General features: G+C 35.4%; 1 protein-coding gene across 1 annotated transcript in view; it reads right to left on the bottom strand.

Moving 5' to 3' along the window:
• LOC118762219 (F-box/WD repeat-containing protein 7-like) overlaps positions 1-10,150 on the bottom strand; it is a 281,314-nt gene extending 271,164 nt beyond the window's left edge. Inside the window, exons 1-2 of the mRNA XM_036500763.1 lie at positions 9,892-10,150; positions 9,543-9,612 (exon numbers count right to left, since the gene is read on the bottom strand). The gene's annotated coding sequence lies outside the window, so the exon portion shown is untranslated. The remainder of the gene's footprint in view (positions 1-9,542; positions 9,613-9,891) is intronic.
• Positions 10,151-11,032: the final 882 nt, after the last annotated feature.

The following is an 11,032-nucleotide window of genomic DNA, read 5'->3' as shown; positions in this document are numbered from 1 at the left end:
ACACTCATCACCCGGTCTGAGATTCGAACCCGCGAATCCGCTGCTCTAACCACTAGGCCATGTACCTCCACATACTATATATATATATATTGTGTGTGTGTGTGTGTGTGTGTGTGTGACCGCGTGTATATCGTTGGCGATTTTCTTTCTCCGTCTTCCCTTCCTTGGATCTTTCCTTCTGTTTCTGACGAAGAGCTCCGCTCGAAACGTTAAAACCTCCTTCTTTCTTTCCTTTTCTGAGCGTCCAACAACACTGTACTTGTTCCACATCCTCGCGTTGTTGTGTTTTCTCTTTGTTCATGTTAGATTAACTCTCTCTCTCTCTCTCTCTCTCTATCTATCTATCTATCTATCTATCTATATATCTATCTATCTATAATTATATATATATATATATTATATATATATATACATATATATACATATACATATATATATATATATATATATATACATATATATAGCGATATTTTGCTGAGTGGATCAGTTACAGTTGATGGAAACTCTCATACTAGAAAATTGATTTTGATCCCACAGCTTGTAGAGATGAGTTATAAATTTACATTCACATTTTGAATATCTAAGAAACTGCTGAGCTCTGATTTCTAACATGCAAGTATTATTGAATCCCAAACATTATGCACCTTCTATCAAAACGATTGTTTCCATATTACATCATCTGATTCAAGTTAAACTTACCTCCTGGAGTCGTGCCGACTCATAAGGTCCGGTTTCAAGGTTTCCATGGAACATAAATTCCCTACCTGGACGGAACGCCGATCCGTCTCAGGAAAACTCATTTTTACCTGGTGAGAAAACTGGAGCAACGGGAAATGAAGTGTTTTGCTCAAGAACACACTGTGTCACCCGGTTCAGGAATCGAAACCACAATCTTACGATCATGAGTCCAACACCCTAACCACTAAACCACGCGCCTCCACATACCATCTGATTACGGTTTCATGTATATACGCTGCAGTGTGCCATTTACTTGCTATACACTTATCTTTTACTTTCTGAAACAGTGTGGCGCTATCGTTGCTGTTCGCTAAACAGCATACATGGTTTAATATTCATAGCTAAGTTTTACCTCATTTTCGGTCTTAGAACTATTATTACCCGATATAATTTGAGCTGTTTTGTATAGTTACATTTGCACTTGTATGTGAATAGTTTCTTATAAAAACTGATTTTCAAATTTCTCGATACTGCAAGCAAAATTAAGTTTAGTCACTTTCTTGCTTGTACAAATAAGCTTCTAATTTGTTGGCAGTTCTCTTTGGCCTTGTAGTCTGTTATACGGATGCGTTGAGCATTCTACTCACTTTGTTTAATTCAGATTCTCTGCCAATGATTATAGCTTTCATTATTTTTGCATTTGAATACCATCTTTAAAATACTCTATTTATTTCTACATCTATCTATCTACCTATCTATATACTATATGGAAAAATGCGAGCATGAAAAGTAATATTCTTAAGATTATAAACCTGGAAAAGTACAGGACAAGTTATTACACCTGGCAAAGTATAAGACAAGCTATTACTTCTAGTAAAGTAAAGAACAAGAAACATTTTACTTAAAATATTGCACCAAAGAATGCCAGTTCTAATTTATCACTCTTTACAGTTCTCATCTTTTAAATTTATTGTACAAAACTGTTCGGCTAATTTGTAAGTTTGTCCTATTAGTCAGATTTTTCTGTATTTAAGGTAGTAAATTAGCTAAATTCTACTTAAATAAGTTTAGTTTTATTTGTAAACTATAATAAAATAATTTTTAATATTGAAATCTTAATTTCAGCTGCAATATTTTAAGTAACAAGTTTCTTATTCTTTAATTTACTAAAATGAATAGCTTGTCTTATAATTTCCCTTGTGTAATAACTTGTCCTGTACTTTTCCAGGTTTATAATCTTAAAAATATTACTTTTCATGCTCGCATTTTTCCATGTAATCCATAATTAATAATTTAAGATTTTAACTTACAAGATACTGAAAGATAATATTTCAATTTTTCCATGTAAGTGATGATAATATTTCAATTTTTTTCATGTTTAATTTAAATATATGTTGTGATTGAATTATTTGATATTACCATCCACACCAAATTAATGGCAGGGAATGTTACCATCTTGTTGGTTGCACCATGACTCACCAAAAGTTGCAAACAACCATCAGTTACCAGGCTCACCTTTAGTAACCTAGATTTTTAGTTGGTGATAATTGCACTGACAGCTGCTAATCTAGATCTATCAATGATTATTCAATACAACAGTAATTATAAAAGCATATCAGATACACACAAGTTAAAATTACCTACATCCCATTAATATAAGTTTGATTTATGAAAAAATCCCTTTTAATTAATTTCGAAATTTAAAAAGTAAATTTAGAATATAAGCACTTTTAACCAATGCCTTTTCTGGACAGCCCTACTACATGCCTTCAGGTCTACCCATAGAGACACAGCCAAAATTGTTATATTCCTGCCCCAATAAATTTAGATGCACATATCTGAAGTATATAACACATTAATGAACTAGTCTGATTAAATGATTAACTAAAAAGAAAAGGAAAGCAACTAAAAGGGAAAAGCAAAAAAGCAGAAAGCAAGTTAATTAAAGCTGAAAGAGAAAATTAATAATAAAAGTTAATCTTACTCTAATTCAACAGCATATTAAAAATAACTTTATTAAATAATTAAAAAAATAAAATAAGCGAAAGGTAAAGTCAACCTCGGTGGAATTTGAACTCAAAACGAAAAGATAAACGAAATACCGATAAACATTTTGCCCGGCGTTTCTACCAACTCGTCGCGTTACAATATACGAATCCATTTTGGTAATATATTCTTATCTTAACATTATTGCTTAGAGCGTTACTTATTTATTCACGTACTGACATGAAATTTCCAGACATTTCACCTCATAACTTTTTTCAACTAATTTTTGTTCAATGCGATTAACGATTTTGAATTCTTCATGCACTATTCTATCATTTAAACCTAAGTGTACTTTTATTTTAAAATAAAAAAAAATTATGTTAATTCAAGATGAATAGGTGCCTTACTGCCCAACTTTAGACCTCATATATTTTGATGTAACTTTTACTCTACTGAAACAAATTTCAAAATATTTATGCCAAAGTGTAGCTGAGGAGGTGTCCTCTTTAAAACTTTTAACAGTTTGCAATTCACTTGAGAACTGAATTAGTGGTGAAGCTTGGAAGCTGCTGCGATTGACGAAATGGTGCACTTAAGAATATATTAAACCACTACCGTGGCTGAATGATATATATGTGTATGTATATATATATATATATATATGTATATATAGGGAGAAAGAGAAAAAAGGAGGGGAGAGAGACAGACAGACAGAGACAGAGATGGGATAGAGGGAGGGAGCAGAGGAGAAGGGAAGGAAGAGGAGCAGAAAGAAGAAAGAAGAAGAAGAAGAAGAAGAAGAAGAAGGAGAAGAAGGGATTAATAAAACTAGGCAGATATTCCTAAAGTTAAACGAATTTGATTAACTACATCAAACAATCAGATACCTATTTCTTTATTACCCACAAGGGGCTGAACATAGAGGGGACAAACATGGACAGACATAGGTATTAAGTCGATTATATCGACCCCAGTGCGTAACTGGTACTTAATTTATCGACCCCGAAATGATGAAAGGCAAAGTCGACCTCGGCGGAATTTGAAATCACAACGTAACGGCAGACGAAATACCTATTTCTTTCCTACCCACAAGGGGTTAAACACAGAGAGGACAAACAAGGACAGACGAAGGGATTAAGTCGATTATATCGACCCCAGTGCGTAACTGGTACTTATTTAATCGAGCCCGAAAGGATGAAAGGCAAAGTCGACCTCGGCGGAATTTGAACTCGGAACGTAGCGGCAGACGAAATACCGCTAAGAATTTCGCTCGGCGTGATAACGTTTCTGCCAACTCGCCACCAAACAATCAGATACCAATGAATTCAAGTAGATTTAAGATTCAAAGTAATTCTCCGTATATGACTAGCAAATCCAAATATTTCAAGGAAGAATTTCAAGAAATTCGGAGTATAAGACAACAAGAACAAGAATGGTATTTCATACCTTTTTTTCTCTGTGTCTAAACGCACTGACTCAATAGAAACGTTCGTCGGTAATGTATGGTGTAATCATCAAAGATGTGATTTTCTCCATTTTTATAAGTATGTATATATGTATGTTTGAATGTATGTATGTGTGTGTCTATATATATATTCATGCATGCATACATGCATACAAACATATATGCTTACATACATACATGCATGCTTGCATACTTGCATACATACACACACGTATACATACATGCATACATACACGCATGCATACATACATACATACATACATACATACATACATACATACATATATGCTTACATACATACATGCATGCTTGCATACATACATACACACACGTATACATACATACATACACGCATGCATGCATACATACATACATGCATACATACATACATACATACATACATACATACATACATACATACATACATACATACATACATACATACATACATGGGGCATAGGGATATGTAACACACTGCTTAAATATCAATCTTGAGAAATTAGGCTTCTCAAAACCAGAAAGGAGAAAGCTAATTCAAAGACTACACATCCAAACCATCACTGGAACAATAAAATTCTGTAAAACTTTCCAGAGGTTTATCATTTAAGTATATGTGTGCATGTCTAGATATGCAAGTATATGCATGAGGAGACATAAAACAAAGCTTACAAATCTACACGTATACTCTTTTTTTTACTCTTTTTACTTGTTTCAGTCATTTGACTGCAGCCATGCTGGAGCACCGCCTTTAGTCGAGCAAATCAACTCCGGGACTTATTCTTTGTAAGCCCAGTACTTATTCTATCGGTCTCTCTTGCCGAACCGCTAAGTGACGGGGACGTAAACACACCAGCATCGGTTGTCAAGCAATGCTAGGGGGACAAACACAGACACACAAACATATACACACACACTTATATATATATACATATATACGACAGGCTTCTTTCAGTTTCCGTCTACCAAATCCACTCACAAGGCATTGGTCGGCCCGGGGCTATAACAGAAGACACTTGCCCAAGATGCCACGCAGTGGGACTGAACCCGGAACCATGTGGTTGGTTAGCAAGCTACTTACCACACAGCCACTCCTGCGCCTATATATATACATACAAAAAATATCCTGTGGTTGATGTTGAAATTCCAATGAAGGAGCCTTGGATCTAGGTTAGAAACCGGCCCTTTCTTTATTGACAAGAAATCTTGAAATAAAATTAAATGAGGACATACAAACACGCACACACATTTATGTATGTCATCATTTGTGTTTATCTCTCAGTGGCAACGGGTACTTTTTTTTTTTACGTTCGTGTCCAAATTTTAAATAAGCGTTGAAGTTGATCGGATCGATTACATCTTTGAGGTGGTACACCAGCGTGGCAAGCAGTCAAATAACTGAAACAAGTAACACTGTGAAAGAATGCACGCATACACACACACACATCAATTTATCTATGTATCTGCGCATATGGTGAGAAGCTTACTTCACAATCGCATGGTTCCGGGTTCAATCCCATTCCGTGCCACCTTGAGTAAGTGTTTTCTACTATAGTTTCGGGCCGACCAAAGTCTTGTCAATGGATTTGGTAGACGGAAACAGAAAGTAGCCCGTCATTTATATATATATATATGTGTGTGTGTGTGTGTGTGCGTCTTTGTGTCGGTGTTTGTACCCCCACCATCGCTTGACAACCGATGTTGGAGTGTTTACAGCAGTTCGACAAATGAGACCAATAGAATAAGTACTAAGCTTACAAAGAATAAGTCGTGAGTCGACTTCTTCGACTAAAAAGAAAACCTTTGAGGTAGTACTCCAGGATGGCCGCGGTCAAATGACTGAAGCAAGTAATAGAATAAAAGAATGTATGTATATATATGTGTGTGTGCATGTGTGCGTGCGCGCACGCGCGTGTGTGTATTGGTACTGACATACACATGTATGTATGAATGCATGTATCTGTGTATGTATGTGTGTGTGTGTGTGTGTACGTATGTGTGTCTGCGCGTGCAAGCATGCATGCGTGTATGTGTTTGTTTCTCTGTGTGTCTGTGCAAGTATCCACATAAAATCAATGATGGCGGAAGGACACGTTATCGAAGCGTTTCTTGAAAGTAAATTGAAAATATTATTCAAGACGTCTCAAGGATTTGGAAGAAAATTGTGGGATGTAGCATTTGTGAAGGTATATATACTCTTCCAAATGACTGGTGAGGAATTATTTAGAATACATATTTAGCTGATCTAATTTACAATAAACATTTTCAAATCTATTTACATCTTATTTCTCCGTGTCATCTTTTCAAATCCTTATTGATTATGTTCCACTTTTTCACATACCGCCAGTTCTGATCGCAAAATCTGATAAGTCTGTTGGTTTCCTTCAATATTTCACATGAGAATTTTTTCACGTTTCTCCTGTATAATTCAAATATAATAAATAATTGTACCAAATTTCTTATTGTAGAAATTCCAAAACTAATCTCATTTACATAAATTATTATCCACTCGATCTTGTATTTAATGAAATAAGGTTTCCGCGCACAGACAGGAAAGTAATGAATGCACGTGTGAGCTTGCATACATATTAAAACACGTATACACAGATTCATACATTCATATGTGCTTTTATACCTTTCGAAAGTGTATTTATTCGCTATGCTTCTCTTTATGTTAAAGCGTTCTGAATACTTACATAGGCAAACACATACACACAGTAACACGCATATATGTATGCATATGTATGCGCATATATTATACTTTATCATATTATATTGTATTATATTATGTTATATTATATATTTCATACAGAAGTTTCTTGAATCAAAACGCTGAGTGTCACGCTTCCAATTATTCAGGCGTTGATCTAGAAAAGCATCATGACAATAAATAAGTAAAAAGATTCGCATGCTCAGCTAATAGATAACAGCGCATCACCATTTGAATGGTTGACGAAGCAATCGTTTGAAAATGGATAATGGATGGCCGGTTCATTGTTATGAACAGGTAAATATATATATATATATGTATGCGTAGGAGTGGCTGTGTGGTAAGTAGCTTGCTAACCAGCCACATGGTTCCGGGTTCAGTTCCACTGCGTGGCATCTTGGGCAAGTGTCTTCTGCTATAGCCCCGGGCCGACCAATGCCTTGTGAGTGGATTTGGTAGACGGAAACTGAAAGACGCCTGTCGTATATATGTATATATATGTATAAATGTATGTGTGTGTGTGTGTTTGTGTGTCTGTGTTTGTCTCCCTAGCATCGCTTGACAACCGATGCTGGTGTGTTTATGTCCCCGTTACTTAGCGGTTCGGCAAAAGAGACCGATCGAATAAGTACTGTTCTTACAAAAGAATAAGTATCGGGGTCGAGTTGCTCGATTAAAGGCGGTGCTCCAGCATGGCCGCAGTCAAATGACTGAAACAAGTAAAGGAGAGAGAGTAAAAGAGAGTATAGCTTCAGTACCGTTGAATCAATGTTTTTGGTGCAACCGTATCTCAGCTGCGTATAGAAACGTCACTGCTTTCATTGACAATATAAACAGAAACCTTTCCCCGTCTGAACTAACACAGGACTATTTTCTATTATGTAATTATAACAAACCTAATATCAGCCTCAAAATTTTGGTGTCTTCAAAAGCATAGACTTATCAAATTTGCAGGTGAATGGGAAACAAAAATGAAGTAATATGTCTTATTGAAGACCACCTTCAACTGTTTTTTTTCTCCAGAAAATACGCATACATCGTGAATGATTCCTTCCTACTTCACAACACAAATAGAATTAAAACAATTTAATTTTTTAAGCTTTCACTGTTACCATTTCTAACTAACCTATCCCACCCTTTCTCTCTCACTCACACACACATACACGCACACATACGCACATATACAAGCGCGCGCATACACACATGTACATAGACTTAGACGTGGCTGAATGGTAAGAAGTTTACTTCCCAACCACATGGTTCCGAGTTCAGTCCTACTGCCTGGCACCTTGGGCAAGTATCTTTTATAGAAAGTGAATTTGGTAGATAGAAACTGAAACAAGTTTGTTGCACACACACACACACACACACACACACATATATATATATATATATTCATGTGGGTATGTGTTTGTGTGTGAGTGTGTTTGTATGCACGCGTGTACGTCTTCGGTGTTTGTGTGTTCCTCATCACCGCTTTATGTCCCAGTAACTTTGCAGTTCGGCAAAAAGCGACCGACGGAATACCAGAGTTAATAATAAACACTGGGGGCGGTTCGTTTCACTAAACTCTTCTAGGTGGGGCCCCAGCATGGCCGCATTTCAATGAGTGAAACGAATAAACAATAGACGATGAGTGGATTTGGTAGACGGAAAATGAAAGAAGCCCGTCGTATATATATATATACACACACACACACACACACACACACACACACACATATATATATATATATATATATACTGTCCCAATTTGGATTGTTATGATAGTAGGGTTCACATGAAATTAGATCTAATTTAGTATCTGGATAAAATGAAGCAATTGCTTGGTACTAATGTCTGGTTAAAATTTGTTATTTCAATAAGCTATTATTATTATTATTATTATTATTATTATTATTGTAAATTTAACCACAAGGTAGCCATAATTAAAACTCTCATCTCTGTACAATCGAGAGTTGGTTCGTTTCTTGAGGATGTCTTAGATAGAAATAAATACCTCAAGTTCCTTAACTTCAGCACCGTTGAATCAATTTATGGAAGCGTCTAATAGCGAGACGTTCTCTTTTTTGACCCAGAACAACTGGTGAAATAAGAGCTACATTTCCACAGTTGTTATGATTCTAGCGTCGAAAATGTCTTCCCGAATTTCAGGGGAGGGATGTTTAAGTTGAAATGGAAGTTACAGTTGAATTTGGTTGAAAAACTATCTGCAACAAGACAATAGTGACCTTAAATTCTCCCCTACATCTACTGAAAAAATATGTGTGTGTATGTGTGTGTGTGTGTGTGTGTGTGTGTGTGTGTATTTATATGAATGAATGGAAGCTGAAACTTAGCAAGTGAAGGAGGGAGAGAGAGGGAAAAATATTTCCAATGAGAGAGACATGAAAATTATACTTCGGTCTCTACAAAGTTTATATGTACATGTTTTTGGGTGTATGTGAGTGTGAGGTATGTGCGTGTTTGTATTATGTGTATATATGTTTAAATGTATATATGTATCTGTGTGGTTGTACGTGTATGAGAATGAATGTGTTTATGCGGATGTGTGTTACTGTGTTTTGATAGATAGATAGATAGATAGATAGATAGATAGATAGATAGATAGATAGATAGATAGATAGATAGATAGATAGATAGATAGATAGATGTTGAAATTTTTGAAAGAATATAAAAATATAATAATGCCTTTGTTCTACTTACTATTCCATTTCTGTGAAAAGCAGTGAATTATATATTTACATTCTGGTAATAAGAAACAGGAAGTCTGTAACTGAAGGGAGAAAAAAAGGAAACAAAGGATAAATAAACATATCAAAATGACGAAGTGCCATACACACATCTAGCGTGTATGGAAGGCAGGAATTATAGCTGTGAAGAATTCTTGAAGTCAAGTTTTGTTTTTGGTTTTACAGTTGGAGTATCAATGCAATCAATGATGATGTGGGAATAATTGCAAAAATGCACTTGTGAATGAACAAATATTTCAAATAGACAAAAGATTTATAGAATATGTATTTTATTTCTGTATGAAACTATAAGTTATGCTTACCTATATAATCATGGAGTCGAAGAAGAAAGAACAGTTTAACTCAAAGAACCGTCTGTTTTAAAGGGCATGCCACATCCAAAGAATAACCAGTTATGAATGTGTGCCAACCTGGTTAACTTTGCAATTCACTAGTTTCTTTAACAAAAAAAAAAATTCCCAACATTAATTTCTTAATTAATGATAAATGCCATTCTATTTGCGTCATTATATTTACTGGCTATTTATATAAATAAACAACACAGTAATCAAAATACATCCACGTCTTCCTACTTCCTTCTCCAGCCTATATATCTAACAATGTAGCTCTCTCTCTCTCCCTTTCAAGCCCCTCTCTCTCTCTCACTCCCACTCTCTCTCTTTCTCACCTCTCTCTCTCTCTCACTCCCACTCTCTCTCTTTCTCACCTCTCTCTCTCTCTCACTCCCACTCTCTCTCTTTCTCACCTCTCTCTCTCTCTCTCTCTCTCTCTCTCTACCTCCCTCTCACTCACTCTGTCTCCTGTCAGCTCCACCCATTTTATCTTTCTTCTCCAAAACCGTAATATTTCCTGTTGCTGAGTTTGTTTCTATTCCTTCATACTTTCTTCTCCTTCACCACCACCACCACCACCACCTCCTCTTCCTCATCTTTCTTCTTCTTCTTCTTCTTCTTCTTCTTCTTCTTCTCTTCTTTTTTCTTTTCCCCTCCCTCCTCCTCCTTTTTCTCTTCTTTATAGTTGTTGTTGTTATTGTTATTATTATTATTATTATTATTATTATTATTATTATTATTATTATTAGTATTACTTCCCCATAATTCAATAATTGAATTCCTTCGCATTCAGTCTGTTTTTCGTTTTTTATAGTCTGTATGAGCATATGTATACATACATACATACATATGTGTGTATGTGTGTGTATATATACATATATATATATGCATATATGTATATATGTATATATACAAAACACCTCACACACACACACACACATACACATATGTAATAGTTTAGTCTGGTGAATTCTTTATTTGGATATTGATTTTTCCACTCCTCCCTTCATATATCACAGCAAAGTCATCAAATGAAATGACTCATATTTATGAGTATGTGAACGTTTCTTTGTGTGAGTATGTATGCTTGCGCAGTACAAGTGCACACATA

This window comes from Octopus sinensis, linkage group LG2, assembly GCF_006345805.1.
Source record: "Octopus sinensis linkage group LG2, ASM634580v1, whole genome shotgun sequence".
Taxonomy (NCBI): Eukaryota; Metazoa; Mollusca; class Cephalopoda; order Octopoda; family Octopodidae; genus Octopus; species Octopus sinensis.
The sequence above is the reverse complement of the archived record's forward strand: the minus strand, read 5'-3'. Positions and strand labels throughout refer to the sequence as shown.